The sequence below is a fragment of the Aegilops tauschii genome, chromosome 4, assembly GCF_002575655.3.
Source record: "Aegilops tauschii subsp. strangulata cultivar AL8/78 chromosome 4, Aet v6.0, whole genome shotgun sequence".
NCBI lineage: Eukaryota > Viridiplantae > Streptophyta > Magnoliopsida > Poales > Poaceae > Aegilops > Aegilops tauschii.
Genome location: NC_053038.3, coordinates 428,168,868 through 428,185,954, shown reverse-complemented (window position 1 = coordinate 428,185,954; position 17,087 = coordinate 428,168,868).

Here is a 17,087-nt window from a genome sequence, read left to right as displayed (position 1 = left end):
TGACCGGAGACGTGTCTCGGTCATGTCTACATAGTTCTCGAACCCGTAGGGTCCGCACGCTTAACGTTTCGATGATAGTTATATTATGAGTTTATATGTTTTGATGTACCGAAGGTTGTTCGGAGTCCCGGATGTGATCACGGACATGACGAGGAGTCTCGAAATGGTCGAGACATAAAGATTGATATATTGGAAGCCTATGTTTGGATATCGGAAGTGTTCCGGGTGAAATCGGGATTTTACCGGAGTACCGGGAGGTTACCAGAACCCCCCGGCAACATAATGGGCCTTAGTGGGCCTAGGTGGAAGAGAGGAGAGGCGGCTAGGGCTGGGCCGTGCGCCCCTCCCCCCTAGTCCGAATAGGACAAGGAGAAGGGGGCGGCGCCCCCCTTCCTTCTTCTCCCTCTCCTCTTCCCCCCTCCCAAGTCCTAATCCAACTATGAAAAGGGGGGGGGAGTCCTACTCCCGGTGGGAGTAGGACTCCTCCTGGCGCGCCCCAAGGCTGGCCGCACCTCCCCCCTTTTGATCCTATATATACGGGGGCAGGGGGAACCCCATAGACACAACAATTGATCATTGATCTCTTAGCCGTGTGCGGTGCCCCCCCACCATATTACACCTCGATAATATCGTAGCGGTGCTTAGGCGAGGCCCTGCGTCGGTAGAACATCATCATCGTCACCACGCCGTCGTGCTGACGAAACTCTCCCTCAACACTCAGCTGGATCGGAGTTCGAGGGATGTCATCGAGCTGAACGTGTGCTGAACTCGGAGGTGCCGTGCGTTCGGTACTTGATCGGTCGGATCGTGAAGACGTACGACTACATCAACCGCGTTGTGTTAACGCTTCCGCTTTCGGTCTACAAGGGTATGTGGACAACACTCTCCCCTCTTGTTGCTATGCATCACCATGATCTTGCGTGTGCGTAGGAATTTTTTTGAAATTACTACGTTCCCCAACACTTTTCTAGCCAGAATCCCAGCTGCCGGCATTCTCCCCCTTCATGATAAACCTTGTAAAATAAGAGAGAATAGCCATAAGTATTGTAACATAACGTGTAATAACAGCCCGTAATGCAATAAGTATCAATATAAAAGCATGATGCAAAATGGACGTATCAACTCCCCCAAGCTTAGACCTCGCTTGTCCTCAAGCGGAAGCCGATATCGAAAAATATGTCCACATGTTTAGAGATAGAGGTGTCAATAAAAATAAAATATGGACATGAGGGCATCATGATCATTCTTATAACAGCAACATATATAGATTTTGTCATATGATTTCTTATGTTCATGTAACAATCTATTCACAATGTCAAGTATGGTTCAGAAACTTCATTGAGAACTAAAAAACTATAGTCTCAGTCATTGAAGCAATTGCAATTTATCATAACATCGGAAAGAGTAAAAAATAGAGCTTTTCAGCAAGTCCACATACTCAACTATCATATAGTCTTCTACAATTGCTAACACTCACGCAATACTTATGGTTATGGGGTTTTAATCGGACACTGAGAAAGATAGGGGCTTATAGTTTCGCCTCCCAACGTATTCACCTTTAGGTGATGTCAACAATAATAGCTCATTCTAACTTACATCCAATTGGATATATATATCAGGATCTTTCCTACACGAGGTGCTTGCCAAAGGATAAAATGAAAAATGGAAAGGTGAGGAGCACCTTGACCCTTGCATAATATAAAAGGCATAAAGTAAAAGATAGGCCCTTCGCAGAGGGAAGCAGAGGTTGTCATGCGCTTTTATGGTTGGATGCACAAAATCTTAATGCAAGAGAACGTCACTTTATATTGCCACTTGTGATATGAACCTTTATTATGCAGTCCGTCGCTTTTATTACTTCCATATCACATGATCGTATAAAGTTTATTTTCTCCCACATTAATAAGTCATACATATTTAGAGAGCAATTTTTATTGCTTGCACTGATGACAACTTACTTGAAGGATCTTACTCAATCCATAGGTAGGTATGGTGGACTCTCATGGCAAAACTGGGTTTAAGGATATTTGGAAGCACAAGTAGTATCTCTACTTGGTGCAAGGAATTTGGCTAGCATGAGGGGGAAAGGCAGGCTCAAAATGTCGGAAGATCCATGACAATATACTTTAACTGAGATGTGAGAAAACATAAACCATTATGTTGTCTTCCTTGTCCAACATCAACTCTTTAGCATGTCATACTTAATGAGTGCTCACAATCATAAAAGATGTCCAAGATAGTATATTTATATGTGAAGCTTCTCTTTCTTTATTACTTCCTATTAATTGCAACTATGACTAAACTATGTTTGTCAACTCTCAACAACTTTTATGCCTCATACTCTTTCTTGTGAAGTCATTACTATCCATAAGATCAATATGAACTCTTTATTTATTTTTAATTTTTCTATTTTCTAAAGATCATAGAAAAATAGCAAAGCCCTTGACTCAACACTAATCTTTATTATATAGCTCACGGACTCAATTACATAGAGAGATCACAAAGCAAAACTCAAAACTAATTCATACCAAAACTTTATTCTACTTGATCAAGATATTACTAAAAGGCTCGAACTAAGTAAAACAGTAAAGATAGGAGTGTGATGGTGATACGATACCGGGGCACCTCCCCCAAGCTTGGCAGTTGCCAAGGGGAGTGCCCATACCCATGTGATTATGTCCTCGGAGGTGACAAAGGTGGTGATGATGATGGTGGATAGTCGCACATCGAGCGTAAAAGCTCCTCCAACTTGCGGATAATGCCCTTGAGTGCGACGATATGATCCTTCAACAGAATATTTTCCCGTGTGAGATATTTATTTTGTATGCGAGCTAACTCAATCATCTTGAAAGCTTCAATCTCAGTTGGGGTAAATAGGTTAGGTAGAGGTTGAGGGATGTTCTCTTCTTCCGTCGCCGGAGCTTGATCCTCCATGGCCTTCTTGATCCCTGCATCCTTGTTGATCTCCTCCGCTTCTTCTCTTTTCAGCTCTATCTTCAATAGCCAAGCATCCTTGTCTTCATTGTTGAAGGAGGATGACGTCATGATGCTCTATATCTGTCAGAAAAACAGCTCGAAACGAAAACAGAGGATATTTGCATGATACGGTGGTCGAAACCTTCGGGAGATTATATAATGAATTTTTCCCGATCAAAATACGTATCTTGCAAGAAAACGGAGTCCGGGAGGCACACGAGGTGCCCACGAGACAGGGGGGCGCGCCCAGTAAGGGAGGGCGTGTCCCCCACCCTCGTGGAGGCCTCGTGTCCTTCCCGGATTACTTCTTGCTTTCGAAATTTTTTAAATATTCCAAAACGGATAAAAATTGCCTTTAGAATTGTTTTGGAGTCGGTTTACTTACCGCACCACATACCTATTCCTTTTGGGAGTCTGAAACGTTCTGGAAAGTGTCCCTTATGTATTCCTCCGGGGTTATGGTCTCAATAATGTTAGTTTCAACATTTATAGGATTACCTGAGATATACTGTTTGATTCTTTGACCGTTCACCACCTTCGGATTTGTGCCTTCGAAGTTGTTGATTTTTATGGCACTAGAACGATAAACCTCCCTGATAACGTAAGGACCTTCCCACTTAGAGAGAAGTTTTCCTGCAAAAAATCTTAAACGAGAGTTGAATAGCAACACATAATCACCTACGTTAAATTCTCGCTTTTGTATTCTTTTCCCATGCCATCTTTTAACTTTTTCTTTAAACAGCTTGGCGTTCTCATAGGCTTGGGTTATCCATTCATCAAGCGAGCTAATATCAAATAACCTCTTCTCACCGGCAAGTTTGAAATCATAATTGAGCTCTTTAATAGCCCAATATGCCTTATGTTCAAGTTCGAGAGGTAAGTGACATGCTTTTCCATAAACCATCTTATATGGAGACATACCCATAGGATTTTTATATGCAGTTCTATAGGCCCATAATGCATCATCAAGTTTCTTGGACCAATTCTTTATAGATCTATTAACAGCCTTTTGCAAAATTAATTTGAGCTCTCTATTGCTCAACTCTACTTGACCACTAGACTGAGGGTGATAAGGAGATGCAATTCTATGATTAACATCATACTTAGCAAGCATTTTACGAAAGGCGCCATGAATAAAATGTGAACCACCATCAGTCATTAAATATCTAGGGACTCCAAACCTCGGAAAATAACTTCTTTAAGCATCTTAATAGAGGTGTTATGATCAGCACTACTAGTTGGAGTAGCTTCTACCCACTTAGTAACGTAATCAACAGCGACTAAAATATGTGTATATCCATTAGAGGCAGGAAAAGGTCCCATATAATCAAAGCCCCATACATCAAATGGTTCAATAACAAGAGAGTAATTCATAGGCATTTCTTGACGTCTACTAATATTACCAATTCTTTGACATTCATCACAAGACAAGACAAACTTACGAGCATCTTTGAAGAGAGTAGGCCAATAAAAACCGGATTGCAATACCTTATGTGCAGTTCTATCACCAGCGTGGTGTCCTCCATATGGTTCGGAGTGACACTTGCGTAGGATCTGTTCCTGTTCATGCTCAGGTACACAACGTCTAATAACACCATCTACTCCTTCTTTATAAAGGTGTGGGTCATCCCAGAAGTAATGTCTTAAATCATAAAAGAACTTTGTGAAACTAGGTGGTATAAATTTAGCAACAATGTAATTAGCATAATCAGCATACCATGGAGTAGTACGAGAAGCATTAATGACCGCTAATTGTTCATCAGGAAAGCTATCATCAATAGGTAGTGGGTCATCAAGAACATTCTCTAACCTAGACAAGTTGTCTGCAACGGGGTTCTCAGCTCCCTTTCTATCAATAATATGCAAATCAAATTCTTGGAGCAAGAGGACCCATCTAATAAGTCTAGGCTTAGCATCTTTCTTTTCCATATGATATTTAATAGCAGCATGATCAGTGTGAGTGGTAACTTTAGAATCAACAATGTAAGGTCTGAACTTATCACAAGCAAATACAACTGCTAAGAATTCTTTTTCAGTGGTAGCATAATTTCTGTGGGCATTGTCTAGAGTTTTACTAGCATATTGAATAACATTTAGTTTCTTATCAACTCTTTGCCCTAGAACAACACCTACAGCATAATCACTAGCATCACACATAATTTCAAAGGGTAAATTCCAATCAGGTGGCTGAACAATAGGTGCAGTGATCAAAGCTTTCTTAAGTATTTCAAATGCTTCTACACAATCATCATCAAAGGCAAAAGGAATATCATTTCGCAATAAATTAGTCAGAGGCCTAGAGATTTTAGAAAAGTCCTTAATGAACCTCCTATAAAAGCCGGCGTGACCAAGGAAACTTCTTATACCTTTTATGTCCTTGGGACATGGCATCTTTTCAATGGCATCAACTTTAGCTTTATCAACTTCAATACCTCTTTCAGAAATTTTATGCCCCAAGACAATGCCTTCATTAACCATAAAGTGGCACTTCTCCCAATTCAAGACGAGACTAGTGTCTTCACATCTCTGCAAAACTCGATCAAGGTTGCTCAAGCAATTATCAAAAGAGGATCCATAAACGGAGAAATCATCCATGAATACCTCACAAATCTTTTCACAAAAGTCGGAGAATATAGCCATCATACATCTTTGAAAGGTAGCAGGTGCATTACATAAACCAAAAGGCATACATCTATAAGCAAAAGTACCGAAAGGGCAAGTAAAAGTAGTTTTGGATTGATCTTCCACTGACATAGGTATTTGAGAGAAACCAGAATAACCATCTAAAAAGCAAAAATGTGTATGTTTGGACAGTCTTTCTAGTATTTGATCAATAAAAGGTAAAGGGTAATGATCTTTCTTAGTAGCTTTATTTAATTTACGGAAATAAATTACCATCCTATAATCTGTAATAATTCTTTGCGGAATCAATTCATCTTTATCATTAGGAACAACAGTAATACCTCCCTTCTTAGGAACGCAATGGTCAGGACTAACCCATTCACTATCAGCAACGGGATAAATTATACCTGCCTCTAGGAGCTTTAGTATCTCCTTTCTTACCACTTCTTTCATCTTAGGATTTAACCGTCGTTGATGATCCCTAACTGGTTTGGAGCCTTCGTCCAATTTAATTTTGTGTTGGCATAGAGTGGGACTAATGCCCTTAAGATCATCAAGAGTATATCCAATAGGAGCACGGTGCTTCTTCAGAGTTTTCAATAATCTTTCCTCTTCTTGCTCTGAAAGGTTAGCACTAATAATAACAGGATATATCTTCTTTTCATCAAGATAAGCATATTTAAGGTTATCAGGTAAAGGTTTGAGCTCAAACACGGGATCACCCTTTGGTGGAGGAGGATCCCCTAGGATTTCAACAGGTAAGTTGTGTTTCAGAATAGGACCCTGTTGAAGGAATACTTCATCTATTTCCCTTCTTTCATTCATAAACATATCATTTTCATGGTCCAGCAAATATTGTTCTAACGGATCAGTAGGAGGTACGGCAATAGAAGCGAGACCAATAATTTCATCCTTACTAGGCAATTCTTTATCACGGGGTTGTCTATGAAACTTAGCAAAATTAAACTCATGAGACATATCCCCTAAGCCAATTGTAACAACATCCTTTTCACAATCAATCCTAGTATTAACAGTATTCAAGAAGGGTCTACCAAATATAATGGGACAAAAGTCATCTTGTGGGGAACCAAGAACAAGAAAATCAGCAGGATATTTAACTTTCCCACATAAGACTTCAACATCTCTAACAATCCCAACCGGTGAAATAGTATCTCTATTGGCAAGTTTAACAGTAACATCAATACCTTCCAATTCAGCGGGTGCAATCTCATGCATAATTTCCTTGTATATGGAAATAGGGATTGCACTAGCACTAGCACCCATATCACATAAGCCATGATAACAATGATCTCCTATTTTAACAGAAATAACAGGCATGCCTACAACAGGTCTATGTATCTTAGAATCGGGCTTTGCAATATTAGCAGCTTCACCATAGTAATAAATAACATGCCCATCTATATTATCATCCAAGAGATCTTTAACCATAGCAATACTGGGTTCAACTTTAATATGCTCAGGAGGTGTATATGTTCTAGTATTACTCTTATGAACCACAGTTGAAGTTCTAGCATGATCCTTTATCCTAACAGGAAAAGGTGGTTTCTCAACATAAGTAGTAGGAACAATAGGATCATTATAAGTGATAGACTTTTCTTCAACTGTTATAGGTGCAACTATTTTTACTTCAGTGGGAGGATTATATTTAAACCACTTCTCCTTAGGGAGATCAACGTGAGCAGCAAAAGATTCACAGAAAGAAGCTACTATCTCAGAGTCAAGTCCATATTTAGCACTAAATCCACGAAAAGAATCGGTATCCATAAAAGATTTAACACAATCAAACTTAGGTGTCATACCTGACTCCTTACCATCGACGGAACCCCAATCTTCAGAGTTGCATTTAATTCTTTCCAATAAATCCCACTTGAATTCAGTAGTCTTCAGCATATAAGAACCAGCACAGGAAGTACCGAGCATGGTGCGATTGTTGTCAGAAAGCCGAGCATAATTTTTTTTGAATAATCATTTCTCTTGAGAGCTCATGATTGGGGCATGAATATAACACTGACTTAAGCCTCCCCCAAGCTTGAGCGATGCTTTATCCTTCGCGAGGCCAGAAATAATATATGTAATTACGATCACGATGAACAAGATGCATAGGATAGAACTTCTGGTGAAATTCCAACTTCAATCGTTTATAGTTCCAAGATCCCGTATCATCACATAGCCTATACCATGTCAATGCATCTCCCTTCAAAGATAAAGGGAAGACATTCCTCTTAACAACATCATCGGGAATACTTGCAAGCTTAAATAATCCACAAACTTCATCCACAAAGATAAGGTGTAAATCGGGTTGCAATGTTCCATCTCCTGCAAAGGGATTAGCTAGCAGTTTCTCTATCATACCTGAAGGAATCTCAAAGTGAATTTTTTCAATAGGTTCAGAAGGTTGAGGAGCAATTCTTTGCTCTACTGGTCGGGGCGAAGATGCCCCGAACAACCCCTCAAAGGATTAGTTTCCATAGTAACAAGTGACAGAAAATTTCAGCACACTATATAAATGTTTCCTTACCAAGTTCCACTCACCAAAGGCGCTTCACTCCCCGGCAACGGCGCCAGAAAAGAGTCTTGATGACCCACAAGTGTAGGGGATCTATCATAGTCCTTTCGATAAGTAAGAGTGTCGAACCCAATGAGGAGCAGAAGGAAATGACAAGCGGTTTTCAGTAAGGTATTCTCTGCAAGCACTGAAATTGTAGATGATAGATAGTTTTGTGATAAGGTAATTTGTAACGGGTAACAAGCAATGAAAGTAAATAAAGTGCAGCAAGGTGGCCCAATCCTTTCTGTAGCAAAGGACAAGCCTGGAAAATTCCTTATAATGAGAAAAGCGCTCCCGAGGACACATGGGAATTATCGTCAAGCTAGTTTCATCACGCTCATATGATTCGCGTTCTGTACTTTGATAATTTGATATGTGGGTGGACCGGTGCTTGGGTACTGCCCTTACTTGGACAAGCATGCCACTTATGATTAACCCCTTTTGCAAGCATCCGCAACTACAAAAGAAGTATTAAGGTAAACCTAACCATAGCATGAAACTAGTGGATCCAAATCAGCCCCTTACGAAGCAACACATAAACTAGGGTTTAAGCTTCTATCACTCTAGCAACCCATCATCTACTTATTACTTCCCAATGCCTTCCTCTAGGCCCAAATAATGGTGAAGTGTCATGTAGTCGACGTTCACATAACACCACTAGAGGAGAGACAACATACATCTCATCAAAATATCGAACGAATACCAAATTCACATGACTACTAATAGCAAGACTTCACCCATGTCCTCAGGAACAAACGTAACTACTCACAAAGCATATTCATGTTCATGATCAGAGGAGTAATAATATGCATTAAGGATCTGAACATATGATCTTCCACCAAATAAACCAACTAGCATCAATTACAAGGAGTAATCAACACTACTAGCAACCCACAGGTACCAATTTGTGGTTTTGATACAAGATTGGATACAAGAGATGAACTAGGGTTTTGAGAGGAGATGGTGCTGGTGAAGATGTTGATGGAGATTGACCCCCTCCTGATGAGAGGATCGTTGGTGATGATGACGGTGATGATTTCCCCCTCCCGGAGGGAAGTTTCCCCGGCAGAACAGCTATGCCGGAGCTCTAGATTGGTTCCGCCAAGGTTCCGCCTCGTGGTGGCGGAGTTTCGTCCCGTAAGCTTGCTTATGATTTTTCCAGGGTAAAAGCCTTCATATAGAAGAAGAGAGGCACCGAAGGGCCACCAGGGGGCCCAGGAGACAGGGGGCGCGCCCAGTAAGGGTGGGCTCGCCCCCCACCGTCCTGGCCAGGGTGTGGGCCCCCTCTGGTATTTTCTTCGCTCAGTAATTCTTATAAATTTCAAAAATAACTTTCGTGGGGTTTCAGGACTTTTGGAGATGTGCAGAATAGGTTTCCAATATTTTCTCCTTTTCCAGCCAGAATCCCAGCTGCCTGCATTCTCCCCCTTCATGATAAACCTTGTAAAATAAGAGAGAATAGCCATAAGTATTGTAACATAACGTGTAATAACAGCCAATAATGCAATAAATATCAATATAAAAGCGTGATGCAAAATGGGCGTATCATACGCCAGGCCTTGTTTCCATCGGCTGTTCCGTCCAAGCCGGTTAGCTCCCACGCATTCCGTTGCCTCCCGATGAACACAACGCATTCCATTGCCTCCCCATGAACACGACGACGACGCAGTTTCTCCGTTCCGACCCAGCCATGTACACGAGCCCTGGCCGTACGTATGCGCGAGTAGGCGTTCGAGACCCCACCCGTATGTACGTACGTGGCCGTATTTTCTTTCTTGCACCCTGGCCGCTGTACGTACGTGTACATGCTACATGCACGCCTCTACTACGCCACGTGCGCGCCTCTACTACGACACGTGCACGCCTCTACATCGACCACTTTGTATGTACACGTTCGCGACCAGAATGACAACGCTACGTATGCTTCGACCAGGTGGGTCCCGACTATCAGGCACTTCCTTGCGTGTGAAGATGTAGCTGGTGGGTCCCAACAGTCAGGGAGGTGAATCATTTTTTTGCCCGGACGCACTTCCTTGCGTTAGAAGATGTTGCTGGTGGGTCCCAGCAGTCAGGGGGGAAACGTCTTTTTCACAAAATATGGTGGCCCGTCCAGTGGGTCCCTGTTGTCAGGTGGAGGAATAATTATTTTGCGCGTAATAAGGAGGCACTTCCTTGCGGCTGCCCTGGACCCAGCTGTCAGCCTCTCCACATACAGTACTCTTCCGATGGAAGTCGGTCATTGACCACATTGACCACGCCGCGCCGAGAGCACCACGACGGCGGCGAGGCCTAGGAAGGGGACGACGCAGAGCCGGGGAAGACGGGACAGTGGATGCCCACGCGGAGAGGAGTACGAGGGTTCACTGGTTCAGCTGCGGTGTGAGGCTGCTGTCGCCGCAGAATAACAGGGGGTGTGGGTGAGTGGAGGGATGGTCTGGCCATCGGTGGGAGTAGTAGGGGCAGTGAGTCCTCCGCGGCAGCACATCCGGCTACGGGAGGCAGGAGCAGGCGGCACGACCGGCGCTGCTTTGGGCGGTTGGAGCAAGAAGACCAGAGGTTGAAGAAGCACTACGGCCATTGGATGGACATCGTATGGTCACTGGAGCTAGAATCGTGCATATTGACTAAGTTGACAAAGCCCTCTGTCCCCGTCAACTTAGTAGGCCCACAAGTCAGCCTCCCACTATACTGGGTCCCAGCTAGCGGGGGAGTATTCATTTTTTGTGCGTAATAAGGAGGCACTTCCTTGCGTGCGAAGATATAGCTGGTGGGTCCGAGCTGTCAGCAGCGGTAACATTTTTTTTGCGAAATACAGATGCCCTTTCGGTGGATCCCAAATGTCAGGTGGAGGAATCATTATTTTGCGCGTAATAAGGAGGCATTTCCTTGCGTGCGGCCGTGGACCCAGCTGTCAGCCTCTCCACGTACAGTCCACTTCAGATGCATGTCGGTCGTTGACCACGTTGACCACGCCGCACCGAGAGCACCAGGGCGGTGGACGACGGCGAGGCCTAGGAAGGGAATGTCACGGAGCCAGGGAAGACTCGGCAGTTGTTTCCCATGCGGAGGGGAGTATGACTGTACGAGGGTTTACTGGTTTGTCTGCCATCGCCGGAGAATAACAGCAGGTATGGGTGAGTAGAGGGATGGCTAGGCCAGCGATGGGAGTATGGTGGGGCGGTGAGCCCTGCGCGGCAGCACAGCCGGCCGCGGGAGGAGGGTGCAGGCAGTCCAGCCGGCGCTGGTTTGAGCGGCTGGAGCAGGAAGAGCAGAGATTGAAGAAGCACGACGGCCGTTGGATGGACATCCAACAGCCACTGCTTGTGCGTCAACCTTTTTTTAGGAAATCCTCAAATCTGTGGAAAACAGCATACAACCCATCTGCCATTATTTCTAATGATTTACAGCCCATGTGCTAATTCTTAAGGTTTTTTTGGAGCCCATATTCTTTTGTTAGCATTACAGCCCATATTGTGGCCACGGTTAAAAAAGTATAGGAAATTTTGCATATTTCGGTGCGGTCCGAACTATTTTTAATCCCGAAATTTCGAGTCACATTCAAACTAATTTTAAAAATAAATGTATATCAATATAAAATCCAACAAATTGTCCACGCATAAAAATCAATGCAATTTAAAATCTCGAAATGAAATAAAGAAATTTGAAATTAATTGCCGGTTTGATGTGTTTTAAAAATGTACAACCCATTTCTCATTACTGATAGGGCATTTTCTCGCCCAGCCGAATGAAACTATCCTCGTCTTGAAAGATTTGCAGCCCAACAGGCCTGACAAAGTGACTTACTTGACAAATGATACGTCTCCGTCGTATCTACTTTTCCAAACACTTTTGCCCTTGTTTTGGACTCTAACTTGCATGATTTGAATGGAACTAACCCGGACTGACGCTGTTTTCAGCAGAACTGCCATAGTGTTATTTTTGTGCAGAAATAAAAGTTCTTGGAATGACATGAAAATCCACGGAGCAACTTTTTGGATTTAATAAAAAATATTGGCAAAATAATCAACATCAGGGGGCCCACACCCTGTCCACGAGGGTGGGGGCGCGCCCCCTGCCTCGTGGCCCCCCTGAAGCTCCACCGATCTCAACTCCAACTCCATATATTCATGTTCGGGGAGAAAAAAAATCAGGGAGAAGGATTCATCGCGTTTTATGATACGGAGCCGCCGCCAAGCCCTCTCTCTCGGGAGGGCTGATCTGGAGTCTGTTCGGGGCTCCAGAGAGGGGGATCCGTCGCCGTCATCGTCATCAACCTTCCTCCATCACCAATTTCATGATGCTCACTACCATGCGTGAGTAATTCCATCGTAGGCTTGCTGGACGGTGATGGGTTGGATGAGATTTAGCATGTAATCAAGTTAGTTTTGTTAGGGTTTGATCCTTAGTATCCACTATGTTCTAAGATTGATGTTGCTATGACTTTGCTATGCTTAATGCTTGTCACTAGGGCCCGAGTGCCATGATTTCAGATCTGAACCTATTATGTTTTCATGAATATATGTGAGTTCTTGATCCTATCTTGCAAGTCTATAGTCACCTATTATGTGTTATGATCCGTTAACCCTGAAGTGACAATAATCGGGATACTTACTGGTGATGACCGTAGTTTGAGGACTTCATGTATTCAGTAAGTGTTAATGCTTTGGTCTGGTACTCTATTAAAGGAGGCCTTAATATCCCTTAGTTTCCATTAGGACCCCGCTGCCACGGGAGGGTAGGACAAAATATGTCATGCAAGTTCTTTTCCATAAGCAGGTATGACTATATTCGGAATACATGCCTACATTACATTGATGAACTTGAGCTAGTTCTGTGTCACCCTATGTTATAACTATTACATGAGGAATCGCATCCGACATAATTATCCATCACTGATCCAATGCCTATGAGCTTTTCACATATTGCTCTTTGCTTAGTTACTTTACCGTTGCCACTGTTACAATTACTACAAAACTGCTACTGTTACTTTTGCCACTGTTGCCGTTACTTCCATACTACTTTGCTACTAAATACTTTGTTGCGGATACTAAGTTATCCAGGTGTGGTTGAATTGACAACTCAACTACTAATACTTGAGAATATTCTTTGGCTCCCCTTGTGTCGAATCAATAAATTTGGGTTGAATACTCTACCCTCGAAAACTGTTGCGATCCCCTATACTTGTGGGTTATCAACAAATCACAAAAAAACCGGGCTAGCCATTTTCAAAAAGAAAAAAAACTACTGGGCTGGTCTATGGTAAACATAAAAGAAAAGGTTGTCTAGATAGGCCAGAGTGCCCCGCACAGCCCAGTTGACACCCTGCTTCCGTCTCAAAAACAAATTAGATAAATGCCACTCCAATTATGGCGATTCATAAAAATGCCACTCCAATTTGCAAACTTTGAGAAATGCCACTGCAATTTTTGCAAACTCTAAAAAACGACACTGGAATTTGCAACTTTGAAAAACGCCACTCCAGACTTCGAAAAATGCAACTGGAAATGACATGAAATGGCATTTTTCAAAGTTTGGAAATTGCAGCGGCATTTCTCGGAATCACCAGATTTGGAGTGGCATTTATCAAATTAACCCAAAACAAAAATAACTGGGCGAGCTGCTGGGTCCCTGGTGTCAGCCGCTCGTTGTGCAATTCTCTCGTTTATTGACTATACATTGACAATGGCATGGGACCCAGATGTCAGAAATCCATTAGGAGGAGCCTTTTTTTATTGGCTTGAAATAAGGAGGCACTTGCTTGCGTACTGCCATGACCTTGGCGGGTCCCTGCTGTCATCCTCGCCACGTACAATCATCTCCTGATTGTATACGCGTCAACCTGGTAGGCCCACAAGTCAGCCTCTAAACCCGTGGCGGACAAATACAACCCATTAAAAAAATAACAGCCCATCCAATATGTTCAAACGGAAAGTTCAACATTCAGAGCAAAGTAACAGGTCTGATCCAGATATAGAGTACTGAACTTCCACGTTGACAACCATCATAGCCAAGTTAACTATCTACTCCCACTAGTACTCTAGTAGCGTACAAGTACTAACTTACTCTTAGCTAACTAGACATCGGGCCGGTGGGGGCTTATGAGGATAGTGCGAGTTGGGTCATGGCGCCATCGGAGAAGGCCGGGAAACAATACTTATAGGCGGAAGGTAGCGCGACGGTCATCGGAATTCAATGCATAAGCAGGCATGGCTTAGCGCGCCAGCTTGCCGTGGAAAACTAGAAAAACTGAAATTATGACTGTGCCGTCCCGTCCCGTCTGTGCTGGGTCGCACGCCGGCATGACGGTCAAACGAGTGCACTCGAATCATCCAGATGAGGTACTCCCTCCTTGTCAATAATGATTCCACGGATTTAAAAGGCCCGCAACAATTAAAGTGCATATTTTTTTGCATCAGTTAGCTGCCTTAATTACGGCCGGCTGCATGCAGCCACTCAGAATCACTCACAGCCAGTACGTGGAGCAGCATGCAATGAGTCGCAGCCGAGGGCACACATGCAGCCACTTAAATCACTGGAATTAATTAGGCTTAAACTTCTGCATGTAGTTAATTGCCATGCCTTGGTCTTTCTGCTTTGGCTCACGGGACTAATAAACCCTGACGGAGGGAGTACCTTGGTTGGTAAGATTTTTTAATTAAGCCCTGCAAACCGGAAAGGAGGTACTAGTATGTGCGTGATCTGCTATTTATTCGTGTAGGATCGAGTAGGTCGTTTCTTGAACTGAGCCCTGCAAACCGGAAAGGAGGTAGTACGTGCGTGATCCGCTATTTATCCATGTAGGATCGAGTAGGTTGGATAGTTACGTGTAGGATCGAGTAGGTCGGATGGTGTACGTGTAGGATCGCATTAGCTGTTGAACGTTAGCTGGGAGATAAGGCATTTGCGAACGTTTTTGCTAGCAGTTTCTTCAGATTCACATGACATTTTCTTCAGAGCAGTTTGTCAGTTTCTTCAGAGGTAGGCATTTTTATTCAAAAAACTGCCACTTCGGATCTTGCGTCGCAACTAAAACTGCCAGGAGCGCATTAGTAGGCTAGCTAGTGATCGATCAGTAACTTGTAAACACTGAGTGAACAGAAATAAGGAACTGTTAGTAACTTGTAAACACTGAGAACACAGAAATAAGGATCATGTTGTGCACAGCAGTAAGAGCCGATCCGTTCGAAATGTTCACACGAGACTAACATGCCTGGCATTGTAATATGTTCACATTAGTAACCCAAATTCAAAACCAACTAGTACGATTCCCATACATAAGATCAACATGTTATTGCATCTCAATGATTGAAAGATCCTATACAAATATGTAGCTCCAAAAGCAACGATCTAGAAAAAACATCTGTTCTTCCTACTAACATGGATGCTTCTCTTGGCCAACATTCAATACAGACTGAAAGACAAATTTGTTTGTGAAGTCTACAATTCCTCTTGCAAACGTAAGTGGTTTCACCAATAGCTGGAACCATGAGAATGAACCACACATGATGGAGGAACATCCACTACAATATGATTTGGTGTTCTCTCGATCACATGGCGAGACTATTTTCGGAATACAAACTTTAACTTAGGCAAAATGATGCCCATTGTATAATCAGACCAAAGCAATGAAGCACCTAGTGTTGGCCAATAAATAGTACAATACTACTTTTCTGCAGTCGACGAAGTGACTATCCAATCTTTCTGTGTCTACTTTCAAATGGCACTGCATGCAGTGACTATACTATTCTCTTGTGTAGTTCAACCAAAATTGCGGTCACTTTGTTTGTTTGCCAAATAGCAACAGGTAGACATCTCTGTCTGCACAAATATCAAGCAGCTAGTAAACATATACCCCACCTTGTATTTTCGGTTTAAACACGTCTCTTCCGCTTAGCATCTGTCATGTTTTGCACTGGACAATTTGATACAGTCATGTTTTGCCCTGGACAATTTCATACTGAATTGATTTGCTGGTTCAGAGTAGAAATATAGCGCCTATTCTTCATCAGACCAAGGATATCCATGTTCGCAGTGATGGAAAAGGTGAAATCGATACAACCAAAATTGAGCATCCAATCATTGAATCCTGTCGTGCACTTCCAATGTAGGTCCACCCTGCCAATAAATTCACATGCAAACCACTAGTATTACTATCTAATGATAGTACAAAAAGAGAAGCAAGATAGTAGCAAACCATGTACCTTCTAATGAACAGCTCATAGTGCCACCAATTGGATATAAAGGTTTGGAAGAAAACATGCTCCTAATGTTGAACCATTTGGACTTTTTGTGCAGTTCCACTAAAATCGAGCGTCCCTGTTTGCATAGATATTGAAAGTGTGATTACTATAAAAGTGGCACTAGTTGAAGCATAGACTCACAAATATAAGCATTCCAATTTCTTAATGGGAAAAGGTAGCAAGACTGTTTCTAACCACCTGTTTGAAGGAATGAATAAGGCAACATCGGCTGATTTCAGGAAGGCATATATAGTTCTTTCTGAAAAAATGATCGATTCCTGACCTTTCCTCTTCTTTTAAGAATATTTTGTGCAGTTCAACTAAAATAAAATGCCATCACCGCCTTGACAATTCAGTGACACTGTACAAAAGGAAATGACTTAACATTACATCATGATGTCAGGTATGTAGTCAACAGGCATTAGAGACAAACATACAGACCTCCTCCGATAACATAATGAACATTAATTTTAACAAAGGTGTGACTAGCTTTACCGGGATAATTTGAGTGAACTCTACACCCTCTGTTCCTTAATATAAGATGTTTTCGCAGTTCAATTTAAAGTACCCAAACGTCTAGTATTTAGAAAAATAGGTAGTAGTTTTCTTGAGCACATATCTGGGAAAGCTTGCCACACTTTGTTTATGTCCATACGCTAATGCAACACCATTCGAATAGT